The 23,293-nt window shown below is 29.6% G+C and overlaps 1 protein-coding gene across 1 annotated transcript in view; it reads right to left on the bottom strand.

Annotated features, from left to right (window-relative positions):
* LOC111042936 overlaps positions 1 to 5,577 on the bottom strand; it is a 39,588-nt gene extending 34,011 nt beyond the window's left edge. Inside the window, exon 1 of the mRNA XM_022327679.1 lies at positions 5,249 to 5,577. The gene's annotated coding sequence lies outside the window, so the exon portion shown is untranslated. The remainder of the gene's footprint in view (positions 1 to 5,248) is intronic.
* Between the last annotated feature and the right edge of the window lie 17,716 nt (positions 5,578 to 23,293).

The following is a 23,293-nucleotide window of genomic DNA, read 5'->3' on the forward strand; positions in this document are numbered from 1 at the left end:
ATCATAAAAGGGTCTTTAAAAGCAAATAGACAAAAGTGTTAAACAATTATTACTATCGTATAAAATAATACAGAATGTCCAATAACGGTATTTATATCATCTTTATTTACGGTGTCGTTGTGATTTATGCCGCAGAGCTTAATACCTATAATATTATCATTATAATATCTTTTATCACTTAAAAACAATTATAAGTGGATCAATTCCCGCCAACACCCCTTGATTTTGAGTCGCAGGTACACAATTTATATCGGAAAAAAAATCACGGAAACGGTAGAACGAAACCGAAACGTAACGGGACCCACGTATATAATATCATCTCCATATACTGGTTTATAACGCGTATACCGTGAACTGGGCAATTACCCCCGCGGGAGTCAAAGTTTCACATATACGACGACGGAACACTCTGAAAACGCGCGCAAACCGGTTTATTGTTTTTGTCGGCTCGCATGTTACGTACTCACACTTTATGCACATCATCACCCGAAAGAGTTCATCTCGAAATAGCGCTAACGTTATTTTTAGACAAACACACGTAATAATTGGATCATATCCTATAGAACACACGCGCACACGAGATAGACAAAACGGACTGCAGCCGATCGTATCATTATAATAACACGACGGACGTGATGGTCGGTCTCGCGCAGTACCTGCTGGTCGGCCAGAGCGACAAGTCGAATAATAATGGTAATTATTATCGTACGGACTGGCAGCTCGTTGAGAGTTTTCCGCAGCACGAGACCGCTGCAGGTGGAGGCTACGAGAAAATTGCGGTTTGCGTTCACGAATCGACGACATGAGACGCACAATGATTATGGGTACGCCTTGTGTATTCTAGTCGTCGCGTTTATGATTCCTTGAACACACTCGATGTCTTACCCACCCATTTATCATGTATTTTTTTAAGTTTATCATAAACACAGTGTCGGTACGATACTCGTTACTCGCGTTTTATGAACGGCCGATTTCGATGGAGCCACGACGTTTCGTCTTCTTTTCCCGGAGCTTTATGCTACTACATTGTACACCTATATGTGGGTAGGTACTGCAGGCCCAAAACAAAAACTACCTGTGTAATTGTATAGGTGGGACGCTGTACCACATTATAGACGTACGTTTCGGTACACACATTTTCGAACCTTGTGCGTTGTACACGCGCACACGTGTCGATGTGTGTTCACAATATTGCTTTGTACAACGTGCGAGTGCATATTATGTTCAAGTGCGTGTGTGTGCGTGCGTGAGTGCTACCTATGCGCTATGAATTAGTGATGATTCAACTCATTACTGGAGTATACATGGTTGCACCGATGCACTGTAATGTACATGCGTCTACAGCTACTAGATGCATTGATTTTAAAACTGCCGACCGGCTACGACAATGGTCGCCGAGTGGATCCGAGTCCGTGGCTTCTGGAAATTCTGATCATTGCTACCTCCATTTTTATTACTATTATACGCCAACGGGTGCGATGTTAAACAGTCGAATTCTGCAGCAGCCCGAGTGTTACATACTCGATTGCCATACAATGCGTCACTTTACATTATAATGATGATATTATTACAGTTCTAGGTGTATCGGTATTCGCGCTCGCCAAAGTATGATGACCGTGGTAAGCTGCGGCGACGCAAGTCGACAGTAATGATACAGACACTACATGATATTACGATTATTATACGATCCGGTAAAAACTTGTTTTGATATTTTATTATTACCTGCGCACACACCCTATTTATGTACAAGTACAATAATGTGCAGTGTTAAAAATTAAAATATGAAACAAAACTATATCGCAAGAAATGGGAAAAAAGTGAAATACCGCAAACCGCAAAGTCAATGACTTTGCAGTTTTGATTTTACTTCCTGAGATGCTCAGACGATGTTGCTCTACAACACCGCAAAACGGTAAATATTAATAATAATCGTTCATTGATGTTTGTTCCACATGGCGTACCTATCTGGTGTTTGAATTCGTGCGGTTTCGTGTTTTTGATTGTCACCTATTTTAATACACAATAAATGCAGGTACCTTCATTTAACTGTAATACAAATATTAATAATTGGTTCGTCGTGTTTGTTACTACCGGACAGTAATAGTTTAAATAAATCGAATACGTGCGAGTTTAAAAATTATTGGAAGAAATAGTGACAGAATAACTAAATTAATTCTTATCTAACTTTCTGTAACAGTTTTCAAACGAAATTAAATATACCATAGTATGTTGTTGGATGGATACTGGATAGTAATTACTTATTTTTTTAGTATTGAAAAATGTCGTTTATTTGAAACTACCAAAAAACTGTTTTTTTTGTGTCTACTATTTCCATATAATAGTTTAGTTGCAACTGTAGCCTATAAATACAAAGTTGGTAAGTATAAATTATCATCTCTTAATATGTATTTCCTAGAGAATAGTTGGTCGCCTCAGCTACAAATGTTAATAGTAAAACCATTATAGAAATGTATTAAAGTTTATATTAAATTTAAAATTTAAATTCAACAATATATAAATATGGAATTATTATTTAACATTCGTTAATTTTTTTTAAAAAAAACTTTAATTTGTGTCGGACATTAACACTTCTGTGGATGCTGAAATATCAGTACATTACTAAACAAAAATAATTTCTTCAGCAACTAGACGACTTATTGTGTCTAGAGAGTTTCCAGAAATATTTTGAATATCTGTGTTTTGTCAGAAGCTTTGTTTTAATTTTTAAGAAAGTTATTGGTATTTAATTTTTTTTAAATTTTTGTTATTTATAATTATTATTAATTATTTTCTTGGTAATAAAAATAAAAATATTTTTTTTTTTGCAAAACATAGATGTCCAATGTTATTATTTATGATAATTGTTAGTACAATAAGTAATTATAATACCTTCCTGAACACCCCTCCTATCCCAAAAACGTATTCACAAATTATTGAAATATTGAGAGAGGTGTTATTATACACATCGATGTATCATGTGTAAGACAGGGAAACCAATAATTGTACTTGTGTGGTCTCTTAACTATTTACCTAGATGTTCATGCCTAACGGTTAACTTGACTTAATGATCGAGTTATACCCGAATATTATAATATTATATCATATAAAATATTAATAACCAATTATATACTTAAAATATAATTTTATTTTTATCGACCAATAAACGTTTATGTTTATATCTACTGCTACTAAAATACCGACAATAATGATACATTTTGTATACCTAATTCGGTGTTTTTATTACTTCAGTTTTTAAATGCATTCATCGCTCTGCTCAGAATCTAAAATATTAATTCTAAGCGATTGTGTTGAATACACAAAGAAAAACGCACACACGCCAAACCCAAACGGTATGTGTCCGATCATTATATTATTATTATATTTTTCACCAAACAGCGAATACTGTTGCTGCGAAGACGAGTGGGAATTAACGGGCTGAAAGTAAATAATGACGATGGCACATTTTTAACACTGGAAACATAATAATATAATGTCGGGTTGATTCCGGTGCCGTAAGAGCATTTTACTTAAATTACTCGTGATTTGGAGTGCCGGTGTATGGTTAACGATCGAATCGGATTATCTTCGCCGGGGATTTTTTTTTTATTCCGATTTTTACCTCTGGCACTAGGTCAAGTTGGAAAAACACGCGATCAATTTTAGACGGCTAATAATGGACGAAAAAAAATTCATACGGTTAAATAATTTACGCCAATAACATATTATTATTATAATACACGCGCGTGTGTTAAGCCATTGGGCATAGAGGACACCACCACAATGGAAAGTGTTCCGGAAAACGACGGCATAATCGAATTCTCATTTGCGTTTGTCATTAGCGTACATGTGGGTGACGATGTGGGCTGGCTGCCAAGTGCCAGCACAGTTATAAAACGCACATCGGTGTAGTAGGTCAACCGTATTATTAACATGTTTTATCGTTACAATTTTTCAATATTTATATTATTAATGTCGTAGCGAAAGTCACTACCTAGTACTTACTAATTGTGTTGAATATTAATACTGTAATAATAATTAATTGGTAGTACACTAGTACTACCTATATTTTTATATTCTTAAATGTAAATACTTTATAACGTAGTAGTATAATTTTATCCTACCTAATGTTATAGTTAAGTAGGTACCTACATGTACTGTAGTCAAACACTGTAATATTTTCGTAATACTACTTTTATTATTGTTATCTATTTTCCAAATGTACAAATATTGAATTCCATATTAACAATAAGTTTAGATGACATAATGGCGGAGAAACATTTTTCTAAATAAATAATTTTAAAAAAATGTTCTGCCTACCTACTTGTTATATCGTATACAAATAAACGTATTGTTAACATTTTTCATTTACTTATTTATTTTGGCGATCATTACAATTTTTGATCCTTAACCGTTATACTGCCGTGGTTCCCATAATTACATGGATCATCTTTCATCAATTTCTCAATGACAGTCATTAATTTTACAAGAAATGGGCGGGCATGCGAACAATGATTTTCTTCATTGGAGGAAATTAGGACTTTTTATACTTCTAATGATAAATCTCAAAACATTCAGATTTACCTACTATTTATTAAAACGTTATTAATATATTTTTATTCATATTAGTTTTTGTACATTCAAAATTTCAATATTTGAAATTTTCGAGTTTTTATGAAAAGATTTGGTTAAATAAAACTTAACAATTTGACATTAATTTACATTTTTAAAATTATTTAATATTAAAAGTTAAATTTAAAAGGTATAACTATCGGGCAAGGGAGGATTCAGAAACTCTGTGCGGATGAGGCACTTAAATGAAAACACTTTTACGATGCTGATTTTTAACAATTAATGAAAAGTTATATTATAATTTTTATTGTGAATAAAAGGGGCACTTGTCCCCATGCTACCCTCTGGATCCGCACCCCTGCTTTTTAGTTATGTGTTGTGACTTATGACTAAAGAAATATTCGTAAATGTATAATAATATTCAAGAAACATCAAATGTAAACATATAGTAACATAGCATAAATATTAATAGGTATGGTTAATTTATATTCTTATACGAAATAAATTTATTTTTTAAAAAATTGATAGCTCCTATATCATCATTGATGATTTTACCATTATTATTGAGGTCAATAGATGCATTTTTATTATATATTACACAATTAAAGTGATCGAGAACTAGTGAATAATACCAATTATAATGTTGTTTAATAAATATGAATGATCATAATGTACTTACAATTTCTGCCTTCACGGGCCGTCCTATGCACTTGCCGCCGTAGTATACCCGTTCCACCAATATTCACACTAAACTACTCTGATGTTTACACAATTTACGTATAATTTTAATCACTATAAATGCAGTATAATATACGTAAAATTACTTTATTACAATGCGGAATTTACAATACAAAAAGAAAAAAAAAATAATATGTACGAAAAATGTAAACCGTAGTCGGTGTACGCGGAAGCGTTGAAGTCTCGGAGACCGGATCGTCCTATAATCGTAACAGTAGTGATGACACCAGTGCACGGCGCAACATCGGTCAAGGACTGGTAAACTGCACTGCGTCCAAGATCATTGCCACCAGTTCCTTTTATAACTTCTGCCCTACCACCGGGCGCACGCTAGGCCGGTCACTTATATTCATCGTGCGGTTGGCTGTTCGTTTTCCGTCTATACTTCATTTCTTCTACTTTTTTTTTTTTCGTATCATTATAGTGCATTGAGTACTCTTGTATTCGCATTCTTTATTCGCTGTTATTATCTTCATCACTATTATCATAAAATGGATTTGTGTTTTTTTTTCTACCTATATGGGTAACGACAACAACATTTCACATCGTTTGTTTCGCCCCAGACATGTTCGTTCTAAAAAGAATATATGATTTTTTCCCTACTACACGTAGGTACCTAATAGGTACTATAAATAAATAATGAACTTTTTATATTCAAACAGAAGCTATAATAAAGCATAAAAAAATTATCAATGCGTGAGTCTCACGGGCTTTCGAGTCTCATCAACTGCAGCTAGTATTATATAAATTGTTAACCATAAATATTGTCATTTGTGATCCGTATTTATTTTACTATAACCCGGTATTCGGTAATTTCCATTATGATATTAATATTCATGAATTATGATTTATAGCTGTATATAATAATTATATTAATTGAATTACATTTTTAATTTTTCTTAACATATTGGAGTATCAACATCAAAATTCGAACGATTAGTTTTTGAGTTATTTACCTTGTGTACTTTATCGGTCTTTACAGGCAATTTTAATTTTAACATTTTAATAATTTATATTAATGTATCAAAATTTTAAATTTGTAAAAATGGTTCAAGTACCTATAATAAGTGCTAAATCCAATATTACATCTATTTTATAATTTTGTAAAATTATTTTTAATGGTTATTATTATTAGCATCAACATTTTAATAACTAAATAATTTATCTAATTTTTTTATTAAACACATATTCTCTTATATCAAAATATAAAAAAGATTATTAAGACATATAGATTAGATACATATACATTTAAAAGCATTTTACCACTTGATACTTGAAATTGAATTAGGTAATATTCGTGTTTAGGCACTTCAAAACTTGAAGACTTAAATGGCAAGTAGCAAGTGTCGAGTGTCGAGTGTAACAAATTCATAACTTTGTCCATATAAAAATGTGTTGATTTAATAAACCAACGGGGCAACCTTAATAATTACTTTTCAGCCGAAATTATATACAAACTTATGACTTCGATTAATATTTTTAAGTGATATATTTAAAGCCACCAATAAAATGTATCGATATTTTAATTATTTTCCAATTATTATTATTATTTTTTATCGAATTCAAAACTATATAGGTTATGGTACGTAACAGTACAGTTCACAAAATATACTGCTGCAATACCTATATATTTAATAATATGAATTATGAATAAGTTATGACCTTATATTTCCGGTAATGCACTGTGGCTTTTCTCTCCCGTTACAAAACTGTTACAAGTTTAGTGAATAGGAAACTTTATGAGAAAAAAAATATTCTGGTAAAACCCTCATTGAACGTTGACCATAGTATACAGTATACACGCACCCACCACAAAAATCCGTAAGAATAAAATAGTGCTGAAAAAAGAAAAACTGATACCACATAATAGTTGTGTTTTTATTCCGGAACTAGAACATGTAATCGACGATGAGCCAAGTTATTGAAAAATATATATCGATATGCAATATCGGAATACCGTGTTCCAATTCAATACGCGCCTCAATAGGTATATTTAAGGTACCTACCTATAATTGTGTGTGTGAAACAAAACCAGTTTGGAACAATTTTGAACATATATGTAAACCGAAATTGTACGTAACTTACTTGAAACTAATAAAATTTGTTTGTATATTTTATACGTGCGCGCGTGTAATAATGCAATCATTTTTTTCCCAACACAGGTTTAATAAGATTCTAAATATTGTAATACATAACTTCTGAACAAATCTCTTCCAAATGTAATATCTATATCTACAAAAAACCATTCAACCACAACCAATACATTCTAATAAGGGTAGCTATAAATTTATTTTAACAGTTGACAGTCTTACATACTTATATACACAGTTACATGACAGAGGTCAGAAGTGTGAATTAAAATTTTTTTATAATTTTATAACAAAATATAACAAATAAATATAACGACTATAATCGAATTTAAATTATGTTTGATCACCATCAATAGCGTGAATACAAAATATAAATTATACGAAGTGTTTAGTTTAAAATAATGCAATTTTAAAATACTTAATAACGTGTAGTAATGTAGGTATATTGCATAATTTGTTTATGTTCTTGAATTTCGAACGAAATGCATTATGCAGGTATACTCCACGCTGGAATATTCTGGCAGACTATATAGCCGACTACTTAAGGTATCTGTCATGCTGATTGTAAAAATAATGTGATTTTATTTGAAAAAATCAAAGCAAAGTACTATGGTTTTTTAGTAAATGGAATACAACATTCAGTCTAATGTTTTGGAACTAAAAAATCTATTATTATATAAACATTGATCGTTACAGATAATTACAATCTAATCGAGCCCATCGACCGTTCTAAGACATTAAACATGTTTATTATCATTATTTCACTGAATGGGCAACGACCTCATCAGCACTCAGCGCGAATTCAACTTCAAATTTTATTTAATTAAATTTTTCATTGAAATGTCGTAGACATTTGTTTATTGTCATAAAGCACATAGGCAATAAATTAATAAAATGTTTAAAATTTTGACACAAGCCTGAAGTATTACAAATAAAAACCATAGCATGCTAATAGCGATACATTTTTCCTCTGCATTCAAAATATTTGAATCATAATATAAATATGTTTTTGTTAACAATAAGTAACCATGAAAACAAAAACCTAACGAAAAATCGGTTAAAAACAAAAAAAATCTTGTATCCGCAGCTCAAAAACATATTTATGTTAATAATAATATATTTTATCTTATTTAGTAATGTTGTTCGTGTATCCATAATAACTGTGTAGTGTAAACAACAAAATATTTAATGTGTAAGGGATGTTGTTAAATGCGTTGGTAATTTCAAAAGTAATTTTTATAAGTTTTCATCGTGTAAAATGTTTTATTATTTAGTTCTATATATTATCATTATGTTCCAGACCGTCATTACCTAATGTTGTTTATTGCACGTGATAATGCGATTATTATACAATATATATAAATTAATTTTACTTATATATATATATCTTCAATAAGAGTTCATTGTACCTCCAAGTACCAAAATTCAATAGAAAAATATTGTCGAAAGAAATAAAAACATGACAAATTAGCATTCATCCGCAGACATGAAAATAAAAATTGAATTATTTCAAAACCCATTAAAACAGTGTGTGGTCACTTTTTTGAAGCTGATGCAACAATAATATTAAATGCAGCCAGTAATTTATTTAATAACAATTAACAATAATTTTAATAGACAAACACAATATTATATCGTATTAAATAACATTTCAGAATTCACGTAGGCTTTTATATAATGTCAACAAAAACCATGGCGCTGTTTATTATTATAATGTACCTATATACATAAATATTATGCTATTATATAATAGGTAATTATTGAAAATCCAATTTTACGCCTATTACGTCTACGTACGACAACGCAAAATTCGTCAAGTAATCTTTGTACGGAAGAAACGGGACCAATAGACGCGGTTCGTGTGTACTTATTAAATTTGATAATTGGAAGAATACGTGTTGGTACAAACTGTATGACAACAATGTATAATAATGGAAATTATATCAATAATAATAATAATAATAATAATAATAAAACGCTGCCCTTTTGTATAGTTTTCAATCGTTGTTGTGTAAAATTATTGTAAAGTAGACACGCCACTTGAGCATTGACAACTTTTCGGTATCTTGATACATTATGCATAAAGGTAGTTGTACTGCAGGGTACAGATTTACCAAGTATGCTCAGTGCTCACCCTTGGGGGTGGGTACTTTCCACTTTAATGACACATGTATTCAAATTTTATTATTTTGAATTTTTAAGTAATTACATAAAGAGACCATAACATTTTTAAATACTTAGATTTGTTATAGGTACACCGTGTGAGGAATGGACTAGGCGGCGATACAATAATAATATTATGTCATAATATGAGAAGCATAACCTATACACCACTCAAGTTTACACACTTTTTATATTTCTAGCTTTGGAATTAAAGTTACGATTCCACTGCAGATGCTTTTCCAAAATATTTCATAAATGTGAAATGTAATACAATTTAATCAGTGTTTCACTAGATATACTACTTATTTGTATGTCCCCCGTGCTACCACAATTTATTTAGGTAACGGCTAACAACGAACCAATGAGAAGGTTGACCGATAACGCCAATGTAGTGGATCCTAATTTTTAAATGTTTAAAAAATTTTTTTTCTATTTAATTGTTGTATATATATAATTACGCGTGTACATAATAATATTACTTTTACTTTTAATACACATTATGTTATATTATGGTACTTCATACACCTACCATGTGCTAATACATTATAACATGATAATACTTACTACTTAGTGTCTTAGTAGATAATATATACTGGAGAGTCGAGTGTGACATCTGATACGCGTGGACCGCATGGATTTAAATTTTAAACAAAATATTTCATAATAATTCCAAAATATTTATTATTTCTGTAGTCACCTATCAGTAGTAATAACTTGCATTATAGTATAATTATACATATGTAATGTAAATATGATTCATTTCGAGAATATAATATAAATATTTATATTATTAAAAATTTGGTTTTTAAAACTCGATTAGGTACTGCGTTTTAAACATAGGCACATATTATATTTATTTATTTGTTTATTTTTAAATTTATCTTTGTTTTTACTTTGACGACCTAGCCGCATTAACGTTACAAAAGTGTACATTATTGTAATTAGGTACATCATATTTCAGAAGGAGAAGTGATGAAAACAACAGTTGCAGTTCCATCTCCGATTCTCGATTCCACGAGGAAAAAAAAGTTACATAATATTTAAAAGTAAATCTATATTTATAATTTATTGTCCATTGATTTATCGTAGTTTGAAACAGACTATAGATCACTATAATATTCAAATTATTTTGTTACGGGAGGTGAGGGGGATATGGATATGGATGATTTTTTAACATGCACTATTTAATTATTAAAAATATAATTTAAGGTTATCGAATATTAATCATTAAAAAAAGGTCATGGGGGGATCTACCTTCCCCCCATGACCCCCAACCAGTTTGACCGCCACTGAAACATACTGCTATTGCACAGAGTCTTACCTTCTTAAGTTCTTAACACAACTAACAAATATAATATAATATAGTAAATATTATTTTGTATTTTTTTTTCAAATTGTTGTGATATTATGTTAATAAACGTAATATATAAGCAAAATATTTAAACAGTTGCCAGTTGGTAACACAAGCATACACCACCTGGTAGATATATCATACGTGATTATCATGACGAATATATTATAATTTAAATTATGTACATATTATATATTAAATATTTATATCACATATATAATGTCTAAAATTGGGTGTTACAATACACGTATTTTAGTATTTAATATAAAAAACAAGTAATATAATTTACACTATTGGGATCATGTGTCTTTCGCAGTTTTCAAATTTAAATCTATTTGTTTATCGTGTTGACATAATAACTTTGAAGATTTACGTATTCAAATGTAATCACGTTCATCATCAACTATATGAATGTACTCATGATAGCTTGCTATATGTATATTAATAAATGGTTTTCATGATTCTATTATGTTTAGGTTTGTTGAATGAGGACTATAATCACTAGTTAAAAGCGTTAGGAATTTTAATATTGCGTTTGGGAGCCCCGAAGCCTGAGGCATTGGTCCTAATGGCGGACCCATATAGGATGGCAGTGGCCTGAAAACCCCTTCCCCAAGAACCTTCCCTTGATATTTACAAAAATTATCTTTAATAATATTTTCTTTTTTAGAAATTCTCCTTTCCTCAAAATTCAACCTTGGATCTATACCGCTGATTTGGCCACCCATAGGAGACTCTATAATTTATGCCACTAACTATAATGATAGCGTTGACTATATAGGTATATAGTTATAAATCATAGTATGCGAAATTTATATCTTTTTTATTTTCAAGTCTTTGGTATGTAAATATTAATATACCGTATACCTGCAGGCTGCAACTATATATAGTTTCTGTTATCCAGCAGATTTTGACCGAGGTTCTGAGTAAAAAGCATTTTTATAGATATAACTCGGGATTATACACTAGTGTGTATCGATACCCGTGTATTTGGCACCGTCTCACCCCATTTTTTCATTTCAAGAGGATTTTTATTAAATTCTGATTTTTGAAATTCTTAAATTCTACTTAAAGACCATATATTACAATTCTTGAGTTTTTTGTATTAATTAAAAAGTGTTCCACGGGGATACAAACTTCGTTATTTCCTCCATCTTTTTACCGTAAATTATAATTAAAATAAAATTTTTTTGAAAATGTTCATATACCTATCTCATTCTAAATCGCAACGAGTAGTTTTTAGTTTACATTAAGGATAATAGCCCTTAAAAATGGTTTTACGCAAATCAGAAATTGATCTAATATTGGATCTAATGTTCGTTATACTTGGACCAATTTATAAATTATAATTTATGTTTGTCACGGGGGGAACTACTTACTATGTATCGTATTTAAGTATAAGTATATTCAAAACTACAAAAACCAAATTTCCAATAACTGGCAGTATCGAAGGAGAAAAGGCAGATGATGACGCTTGGCGAATCGCTCTGTACACACTCTGTTATTACACATACAACATGCTACACGTAGCTTTTGTACACTGGGGCCTGATAGTATAAATTATAATATATTACATTACAACAAAATATGGTGTTCCACAGTTATTCTCGTATCAGCCACCCAGCTATATGCTAATGGCAGAGAGTAATGTGTACTATATACAGTATGGTACATACATTTCCGGTCCGTAAATATTCCTATATAAATTAATGCTGAGATTTAAGACTATGGGTTACGGACCGCGGTATATTATACGAGACGAGTTAAACGGATTTATTTCGCATTAGGTCAAGGGCAGTTGCACACTCGGCCAATATGGCCATATCCGCATGCCCACGCACCACACACACACACACGCGCGCGCGCTCGCGAGTTACATATAATATCATATTCATAATATTGTTTATTATTTGTTTATCATTTACATTTTTGCGTATTATGTATAGGTATATAATATGGTGCGTCTGAGTGCCGAGAAGACCACGATCGCCATTATTATTTTCCGGTTGATAAATACACAGACGGCGACCGGACCATGACTGCAGTGATACAATTTGTCGACCCAAACGTCACTGTAATCGCGACACAACGACGACGACGACATTATAGCTGTTTAATCGCAAAATATTATTATAAGGCACCAACACGCGTTACGCGCGCATGCACAAAAAACGTAAAACCTAAATTATTAATAGAGCGACGCGACGCTCGTGGATTAAAAAATTGAATATGCTGTCCGACTTATTATAAGCCTTATATGTTTAATAGTTACCTTCCTACTAATAACAACGTTGAATACGTTTAGTGCTGCATATATAGGTATGTTAAGTGTTGGTGTGCACATACCGTCATACCGGTAACGCCATAACGGTATGCGGCAGGCCGGCCAAACCGATAATGAATAATTTCGTTTGCGACGAAAAAAAAAACTGGTGGCAAAGTCGTTTTAACAATTGTCAAATTTGTTTGTGTGTTATAAAAAAAAACACACACACACACACACACGCACTTTGTGTTGTACGAGTGTTGTAGGAATGTCTGTCTCCTCACGTGTGAATCTAATTATATATTATAAATAGGTAGTTGTCTAAATTATTTATTATGTCTATATAGAATAACACTAAAACCACATATTGTAAATACCTACTTTTAGGTACGAAAAAATATAATTTTTATTTTATCCAATAATCATTCTTTACATACGCCTTTGATAAACCAACACAATTATTTAACATTTTCAAAGAAAATTGATCTATATATTATTTTACTTGCATTCCGTGTTACAATAATGTATTTTATTACTATTTAGCATCATTATTTTAACGAAAATAAAAATTATTTACTAAATTCGATTACTATTACCATTGAGTACAATATATTGTATATAATAAACTTAATGCTATTAGTTACATATTTTATCGGTGATGTTTTTTCCAAAATAACCTTATACGAATATTTTTGAATAGTTCAATTTAACGACTTGGAGACAATTCCTCACAAATGATGTCCGCGTGATGGCAGACTTTCCATGTCCAATAAAGTATGTTAACATTTTTGTAAACAACATTTCTTTTGGAGTATAATATGTACTTCGAACAAGTATATAAATTCAAATTAAACACTTTTTATGAATATACACATACGATTTACACATTACATGTAGTGTAATATATTATAATATGTGCAATGCGCACAGACAATTTTAATCTTAGTTGAAAATCTAAAAAAGAAAATATACGCATGATAATTCTGAAATAAAAATTCACATGCGAAATGTGCGTGTTTGTCATTCACATGTCGTCGTGTATCTACTCGAATTAATTAAAATAAAATCTAATTCATGAGCCGTACCTAAGTAGGTGAAGAAAAAACGTTCGGTTAATCCGTTTCAATGTTAAGCGCTTTATAGTTCGAACGCAACGACCGTTTTTTACATGTTACATTAGTAATTTTATAATCAATATACCTACCTACCTATAATGCGATACTAATTTTTGTGTCCCAACTGATTTTTAACGTGTCAAAATAAATAGAAAAAAATTTGTTTGATAATACATTATAACTTATAAAATCTTCACTTTTTAATATTTAAGAGTATATAGAAAGAATAAACGTGCCTTAACTGTCAATATATAAATTTCTATAATATCATAATATTTACTATACGAAACACGTTTAAAAAAAATAAAAGTGTTCAGTAACTATATTAGCGACTGAAGTGAAATCAAATCATAGTTCGTAGTGTACTGACAATAATTTAATATATTAAAAAATAATGCACCGTTGTAGAACTCAATAATTTTTATAGTGCACAAAATAAATAAATAGAAAAAGTGAATACTTTTTTGAAAAACGATTTTATAAAGAATTATACATTTTCAATCCCAATTTGTTACATAAAATCATAAAACTTAATCTTCTTTTGCCTTTTCGTTATAGGTACATAATAAATTGTGATATATTAATTTTCTTGTCAATCTCAAGATACATATTTTTAGTGTCGCAGAACTTATGATGAAAAAAAATAGTTTCAGAATCTTCGAAATCCCAACATTAATATTAAAAAGATGGAACAACAAATACCGGCAGAAGCTATATTGCTATATTGAGACTTCGAACCTACGGTATATAACGTATAACGTAGGTATTTCTTATCAAACAAAAGTTAGATTGGTATATTCAATCGATTGGTTTCGATTTGTACTAAACTTTAAAATTTAAAAGGCATAATAGTATTAACTATTATTAACATATATATCATTATCTCCGATAAGGATTATTTAATCGTACAATGATGAATTGGCGGATTTTAATATCCTGGAATGATGATAAATATTATTATTATAATAATTACAAATATGAATGGCGATGGAAGTGAGGAAACAGTTGTCCGGTTTTATTACACGGCTGTGTACCGTTATTATTATACGTCGGTTGTTTGTCTGCGTATAAAACTGGTTTTAAAGAAAAAGAATAATACTAAACTTCTATTAATAATATGTATATAAATATATAGCACCTGCAGTTTTCATAACTGTGTCAAATCCTTGGGAAGAATTCAAGATATGTTAATGAATTAAATATTGAAATGCATCGTTCCAAATGCATTGATTATCAGCTATTTATTTACCATCATAAATAAACTTGGCACTCTTAACAAACTAAAAAGTTTTAAGTTTAATCCGCTAATAAATTCTTACGAGGCGTGCCTCTTTATCAACAATTATAAAATAAAACTAAACTAAGTCGAAAATGTCAAATGTCTATAAATAGTTGTAGTAAAAATGCAAAGTACCTACGGTTATTCAATTTCTAATTACAACAAAATCGATTATGTCAAAAACTATTTTTCGTAAATGTTCTTGATTTTTCAAATCTTTTTAGTTTCTCCAGATTATTTTTTAATGTAATAGAAATTGTAAACTTTATTAAAGTGTCAACTATATCCACCATTGGCTACCAGATACCACCCGCAAAGTTAATGATCGAAGAAATTTAACTCTTCCAAAAGGTAATGACAGAGCACAGAGGCAATACATTATGAGAGCAGCATCGAATGTATCGGTTGTATAACAATATGTTTATTTATAAACAAATTATAAACAAATTATAAATAGACATATCGTTATACAACGGACACATTCGATGCTGCTCTCATAATTTAAAACTTACAACCAAGATCCCGCGAGAAGTGTGAATATTATCAATGTTAATGACCGAAAAGAATAATATGGTTTTATTCTTGACCCTACAATTTCATACCAATATTCAATGTCAGGTCCAGGTATTGCGGTTCACCGATATAAAATAATAAAAATAAATGACATATTATATCCACTGCATCCTTTACTCTTTAGTACGTGACTCATAAGTCATAATATGTAAAATGTACAGTATTGTAGAAACACATTTTCAACATAACAACATGCCCAGGCAATCAAGTTATGTCAATTATCAATAAATTAATTCAAGCAATATTTTTTAGACATTTGAAAGTTGAAACAATTAATCTATATAATTTCGCAAGCCATTAAAAAACACCAAATAATGATTGAACTTAAAATGTATATTCTACACTATATAGTATACATTATACAGTGAGGCAGTATGCCAATGTGCATATGATTATAGTTTATAATGTGGGCCTCCTCATTTTAAACAAATTGTCTGGCAAAGTCTGGCATATATTCGGTACTAGCGTTCAAGTCTACCGCTATACCATATTTTATAATAATATGGTAATAGCGTTGAGAAGTAAGTTAGTAATAACTACTAACTATAGGCTGAAGGTATTGTCATAATTGTATAGCCTATATTATGTAGTATAATATTAATTATTAAATCTTAACCCAACATACAGAAAACACAATTGCATTTTGTAGTTCTCACCAAGTGTAGCTATTATATACAATATTTTGTTTACAACTAAAAATTAGATTTGTGAGAAAATAACCTAAACCTGCATCGTAATTCATAATTCATAATACGGCCAATTACTAAAGTACCAACATAAGTAATTATTAAAGTGCCAAGACATCAATTATTATTTTTACAGTTTGATTTGAAATTTTTTTTTGAAATTGATACATTTCTTTTATATTGAATTTACAATTAACATATTGCATATTATTATTATCTTCTACTAGGACTACTTGGTATTTAACTGTAATTTGATTAAATTTAAATGATTAGGTAATGGAAATTATAATACTATAATCGTAATGTTCTACAGTTCTACACAAACAATTACGATTTAATAGGTTTTTGATAATTCAAATATATTTATTAATAATATATAATAAAAAACTTTCCAAAAAGTTAGGTTTAATGGTTAAAAAAACACAAGACACATTTTTAAAAAAAAATCTATAACAAAATAAATGCAAAAAATATCAATAATTTTTCAAATTACTATAATTGTGCACATTTTCAAAACATACCCACCTATGTATACATATAATTTTGCTCTTACCGCCCATGTGTGTGGTATAGCATACGTATAAACCTATAGTTAGATGTTAGTGTACCGGTAAGTACTATGGGTTGAACGTTTGTGTATTATGCATATCTTATAGATATTTAGACAGGTAGGTAGACAGGTAGTTAGGTACATGCCATCACATAAAGGTAATAAATACCAATAATATATAAATTTTTAGACGGGAATTTTATCGATCTCCATATTAATGCGGCGTTCCTTCCACCTATAACATTAACCGTGTGCTTCGGAGAACTACCATTGCCGTTGCTAATGGCACGTACGTTGGTCGTTGTGGTATCGTTATGCCGTATGGAAATTTAGGCCGGAGACACACGGCGTCGGCGATCGATACGAATAAAACGGTCGGCAGCGGTTAAGAAAAGAACGATAGACGGCGCGCGGAATGAGAGAAAAAGAGAGTGCATTGACCATCCACCGCGTGTGTGTCTAATTAAATTAATATATTCCCCTATAGATTTTGCACGGAACGTTTTAAAATAACACGATCAACTGCAATTATCTGATACAGATGCTGTGCGTATATATAATATATAGGTATACGATACATATAGGAGGTATTGGGTACATTATATTATATTATTATCTTTTGAATACAAAATCGCAAAAATGCAAAAAATCCTATTATGCTGCGCTTTTGTATGCGCAATGTAAATAAAATAATTGTTTATAGGTATATTATAGCAGGAGAATATTATGCTCACTGTATTTTATTCAAATCTCGTTTACATAAATATTTCTAGAACATTCTTATAATGCACACCTATAAGACGTGTAATATACGAATTCTCAAAGGTGTTTCATCCCGGGGGCTATATTAATCAGCTATTTATATCTATTACATATTACTATTATAATATGGATGTTTCACCCCGAGTTTGGTGTACTGTAGGCAATTTAAAGTATTCAAGTTAAGAATATATTCAAGAAATCGATGATGTCTTAATGCAATAAAATAATCAGACAAAAACAAATGTAAGTATTATCAGTTTATAATTCTATGTATAGAGTGATTTACCAAATATTTCTCATTCCCATTTTTTCTTTTGAACTAATTTGCTTAAGTTCTGATTTTCGGAATTTTTAAATAAACTTTTATTTTTAAATTCTTGAATTTTTTTGTACTACGTTCTTAAGAAGCGTTCTGTGAGGATAAAAAATTCTGTTTTTCTAATGAGAACCTTCTTTACTGTTTATTGTAAGTGGATACATTTTTAAACATTTTAATAACTAAGAAACTACTCATTCGAATTTTTAACTAGGTACTTTTAAAATTCGAATGAGTAGTTTCTTAGTTATTAAAATGTTTGTATAATAAAGATAATAGTCCTTAAAAATGGTTTTGCAAAAATATATAATTTACGTAATATTTATTATACTTTAGCCATTTTTACAAATTATTAATGTTGATGGATAAATAATAATGAATAAAGTTTTCAAATCACCATCATAGCTCCAAATCTTATACACCCATTGCCTTTTATCCATAGAACACAAAGTCAAGTAACTTGATTCTGATACGTCAAATCTTCTTTATCCGCTGAATAATTCACAGCTTAAAAGGTGAGTCCTCATTTGAAAAACTGAAATTTGGATCTCCACAGGAGTACAAAAACCCTTCTTAAGTAATGCAAAAAAAATTCAAGAATTTTGAAAATATGGTCTTAATAAGTATATTTAAAATTTCCAAAGATCAGATTTTAAATAACTGCAGGGTGAGCATGCATGGTGAATCACTCTGTTTATATATATACATATTATATCTTATATCTTATTATGTATATAATTATATTGTACATATGTATGTCACTGAACTCCTCCTAAACGGCTGGATCGATTAGAATAAATTTTTTTGTATGCATTTGGGTGACGCCCTGGATGGTTTAGATTCACAATTGGACCCGATAGGTCCGACCCGAGGAGTTTCTCAAACAGGGTCACAGGGATTTTAAGATTTACGAATTAAATATTTGTTTATAAACGGTTGCTATTGGTTATAGGAGAAATATAAATATATTTAGTAGAAATTGGTATATTTTTTTTTGTTTATAAGTTGCCTGCAGTAGTAGTTCATCGGGCAGATCAGGTATAAGCATGCATACAATTGAATTTTCGCACATTGCCTACCAAGGTGGCTGAGTTGCACTTATAGCCGCTCATCGGCGTGTCCGCAATCAAATGGTCAACATTCACCAATATCGTTATATAAATGTTGACATTCGTAAATGTTTACAAACAGTACAAATTTAATAAATACGCCAACATTCACCAATCACCAATGACTTTGACGTGTATGACGACATCGACCGGTGACTGTCAGCACTCACCAATTGCGGACATTCGCAGTAACATATATATAAAATTCAATATTAGTTCCATAATCACCGATAATATTATCTAAATGCAACATGATAAATAATAATATTATATTTATTACGTATAATCGGTATAGGTATAGGCTTATTGCATACCATATTGTAATATGTTTTTCAAATAACCTATAACTATGATGAACTTAATCAGTTTAAATCACGTTTAAAAATTATGTGTTTTATGGTTAATTTTAATTTTAGACGCTGCTATGTCACGGAACTACGAAAGGTTAGGTATATTTTATGAGAAAATATAAGAAAAATATAAAAATAAAATTATATTGTAGAGTACAATATTAAAATACAATTTTCTAATGTCTTCAATTTTAAATATATATTATTTTCTACTCTACATATTTTAGGAACGGAAAAAATATATCAGCCCTGAAGATGAAAAAAGTTAATCCGTTATCGTATGAGCAGCATTGTATTATCATTTATCAAACAATATTTTCAAATAAATTAGGCAAATAGGTCAATAATACAATGCCTTTTAAATTTTAATCATTCAGATATTGTCATATTCATATTCAATTTGAAAGCGATTAATAATATTACAATCACTCCCAATTCATCTAGTTATTGCATACAATAAGTTGAAGAAACAATGTTTTTCTTAGCCTTTCATTACCTACTTATTTGAAATCTGTATACGCATATTAAATATTAACTAGTGCGCACATGACGTTTATTTATAAATAGTTTCAATATTTAAGAGTTGAAGATTAAAAGCAATATAATAATATTATTTGGCTGAAATTAATTTGTATTATTGCCTATGAGGTATAATAAACTATTAATTCAATATTCTAAAATATTTTTAAATATAATATACGAGGTGCTCTATATAGGTAATTTAAAACATGATTAAATATTCAGTAATAAGTACATAATATTATAAGGTATACAAATTGAATCATCAATGTTCTCTAATATATTTTATTATTGAAGTTAGGTACAATGGTACATGTTTTAACTTATAAGTTTTTCAGCGGCTTCATTACGTAATTTCAAAACGGACTTTTTTTTTGCAAATCATTGTTTGGTTGATTGCACAGTAAAGATTTTTTTTCTCTAGAATAAACCATCAGAAAGTGATTATTTATTTTTTAAGTAAAAATCGAGTTTGCTGGCCGTCGACCTCTGATAATATAATAGTTAGTATATAATAGTTATAACTTTATTTCCTCGTTTATGACTTTAGGGAGTAAAGACTAAGGAGTAAACGTGACTTAAAAATAATAGATTTATGCAATCAATGAAAAAACACGATTTTGTGTAAAAAACTATATTTTAATTTTGATATAGGTATGCATTTGTAGGCGTAAGTACAATTGATAGGTACCTACCAATTATTATTATTATTGGTATTATTTTTTTTAATTAAAAAATGTATAAAAAGATGAGGAGTCAGATCATATTACACAGTATATAATACTTTTATGGTGTCTGTTGTGATTTATTATGGTCAACTAATGTCTAATACATAATAAAGATGTAAACCATTAAGTCAACCGGTAGGTAGTAGGTATACTGATTATCTTGTGTTAAACACTCTTCAAGCTCATCTCTTTTCGATGATAATACTGAATAATATAGTGGTGGGTACTAAATATATATATATATATACAAAATATATATTTTAGATTTTTTATTATTAAATATTACAGGTCAAAAACTATTTACGAAAAATTGAAAAACATAATAATAGTTTATAAAGTGTAACTTGCATTATTATATTTTAAATCAAATGTTTCCTAACATAATATTGTAACTATATTAAGTATAACCGAATTTGGATCAATAATTTATTTTTGATTTTTCCAAATATATGATCAACTAAAAGAATGTAATAAGTACCTATACATTAATCTCGGAAATAAAATATTTAAAGCAAGATATTATAATGAATATTAATGGCATTAATATGTGTTGAATATTATTTTAAAAATAGCAATATTGAGGTTTTTTAAAAAGTAATTTACTACATGCATGTGAACAAACAAATGAGATATAATCAGTACTTCAAGTATCTGCGTAAAATCGATTTAACCTCATAGGTACACGTGTGTAAAATGCTAAATAGTAATGATTTAAAATATTTACCTTCCTATATTTGTATAGATTAAACGGGACAGTTAACTTCAATTTCCATGTGTTTACATGAATTCGCGAAGAAAAATCGTATTTATCTCAAGTATAAAAGTCGTGCAATAATAATGCATGATACCTATCATAACATAAAAAAAAATTAACGACCTTTGTGTGTATATCATATATTATTATTATCTTTACATATTATGTACTTCGTGAGCAATTGTACCAAGACATAGAAAACTACAAACGGTTCAAACATTAAGTTAAACCATGTAAGCACTAACCATTTAACATAAATTGTAAAGTGCATAGACCATTAAAAAAAAAATAAAATAAAATACAGTCTGATTTTTTAAACGACAATCCATGTTTTTGGTATTAGAAGCGCGATTATTTTTATTTTGTAATTGATTTATTCATGAATTATATACATATAATAAAATGTTTGAAAAATAACAGATCACGGTTAAAAAAACTGTCAATAATATTTTCGAGTATTGTAATACAAAATGCACGAAAAATGGTGTTTGAAAACAACGCTGAACTGTTGAAATGCACTTACCTATGCGCTTATATCGTCCTATCGAATTATTTAAGTAATATCAATTATTTATATTGTATATTGATCATCGACGGCCAAAAGGATGTACAAAAAGTTGGTTATAATATAAATATAACTTAAGAATAAATGATATAACAACTATTATTGTATATTATAATGAAATAAACAATATTTTTAAACCTATATGTATGTGAACAATGTATTATTCGAAATTTAAACTTAAACGCCGACGTTTTGATTCACTTTCAAAATTGATGTCAAAATCATCAAAAGTAAGACTTTTGCAGTGTTCATTAAAACTGTGATTGTGAATGGAATGACTCATAAAAGGTAATCTTAGATCTAAAAACGGGTCTGAACGAACCAACCTATTTCTTCTAGGATTTCAGGACAAATAATATTACGTGCTGTTTAAAATTTTAAAAATAAACGTCTCATCTTTAAACTTACGTTTGAAGGAAAATGAGTGATATCTTAACATCAAAGCCAGTTCCTTTATGGAACAATTCATCAAAAACGTATACAATAAGTATATCTACTAAGAAGTAAGATTTTATACTATTCGAAGGGCTTAAACAACCAAGATTATGATATAAATTTCATAATATTATAGAGTATGGACCCGTTTCCAAATTCAAACGTACCAGAGAACACTACAAAATACTTCCAATATCTTTAAAGCCTCGTCAGCACGATAAACCCTGACATGTCCATGGCTTTGTTGTATAAATATATTTCGTTTTTGAACTTTTATTTGAAGTCAAACAATGTATGAATCTACATATTGTGTACGATAAGCTTAAACAATACGACGGAAAAAGATTTAATAGATAGGCTGTTGATATAGGAGCA

Source organism: Myzus persicae, unplaced genomic scaffold (assembly GCF_001856785.1).
Source record: "Myzus persicae strain clone G006 unplaced genomic scaffold, MPER_G0061.0, whole genome shotgun sequence".
NCBI lineage: Eukaryota > Metazoa > Arthropoda > Insecta > Hemiptera > Aphididae > Myzus > Myzus persicae.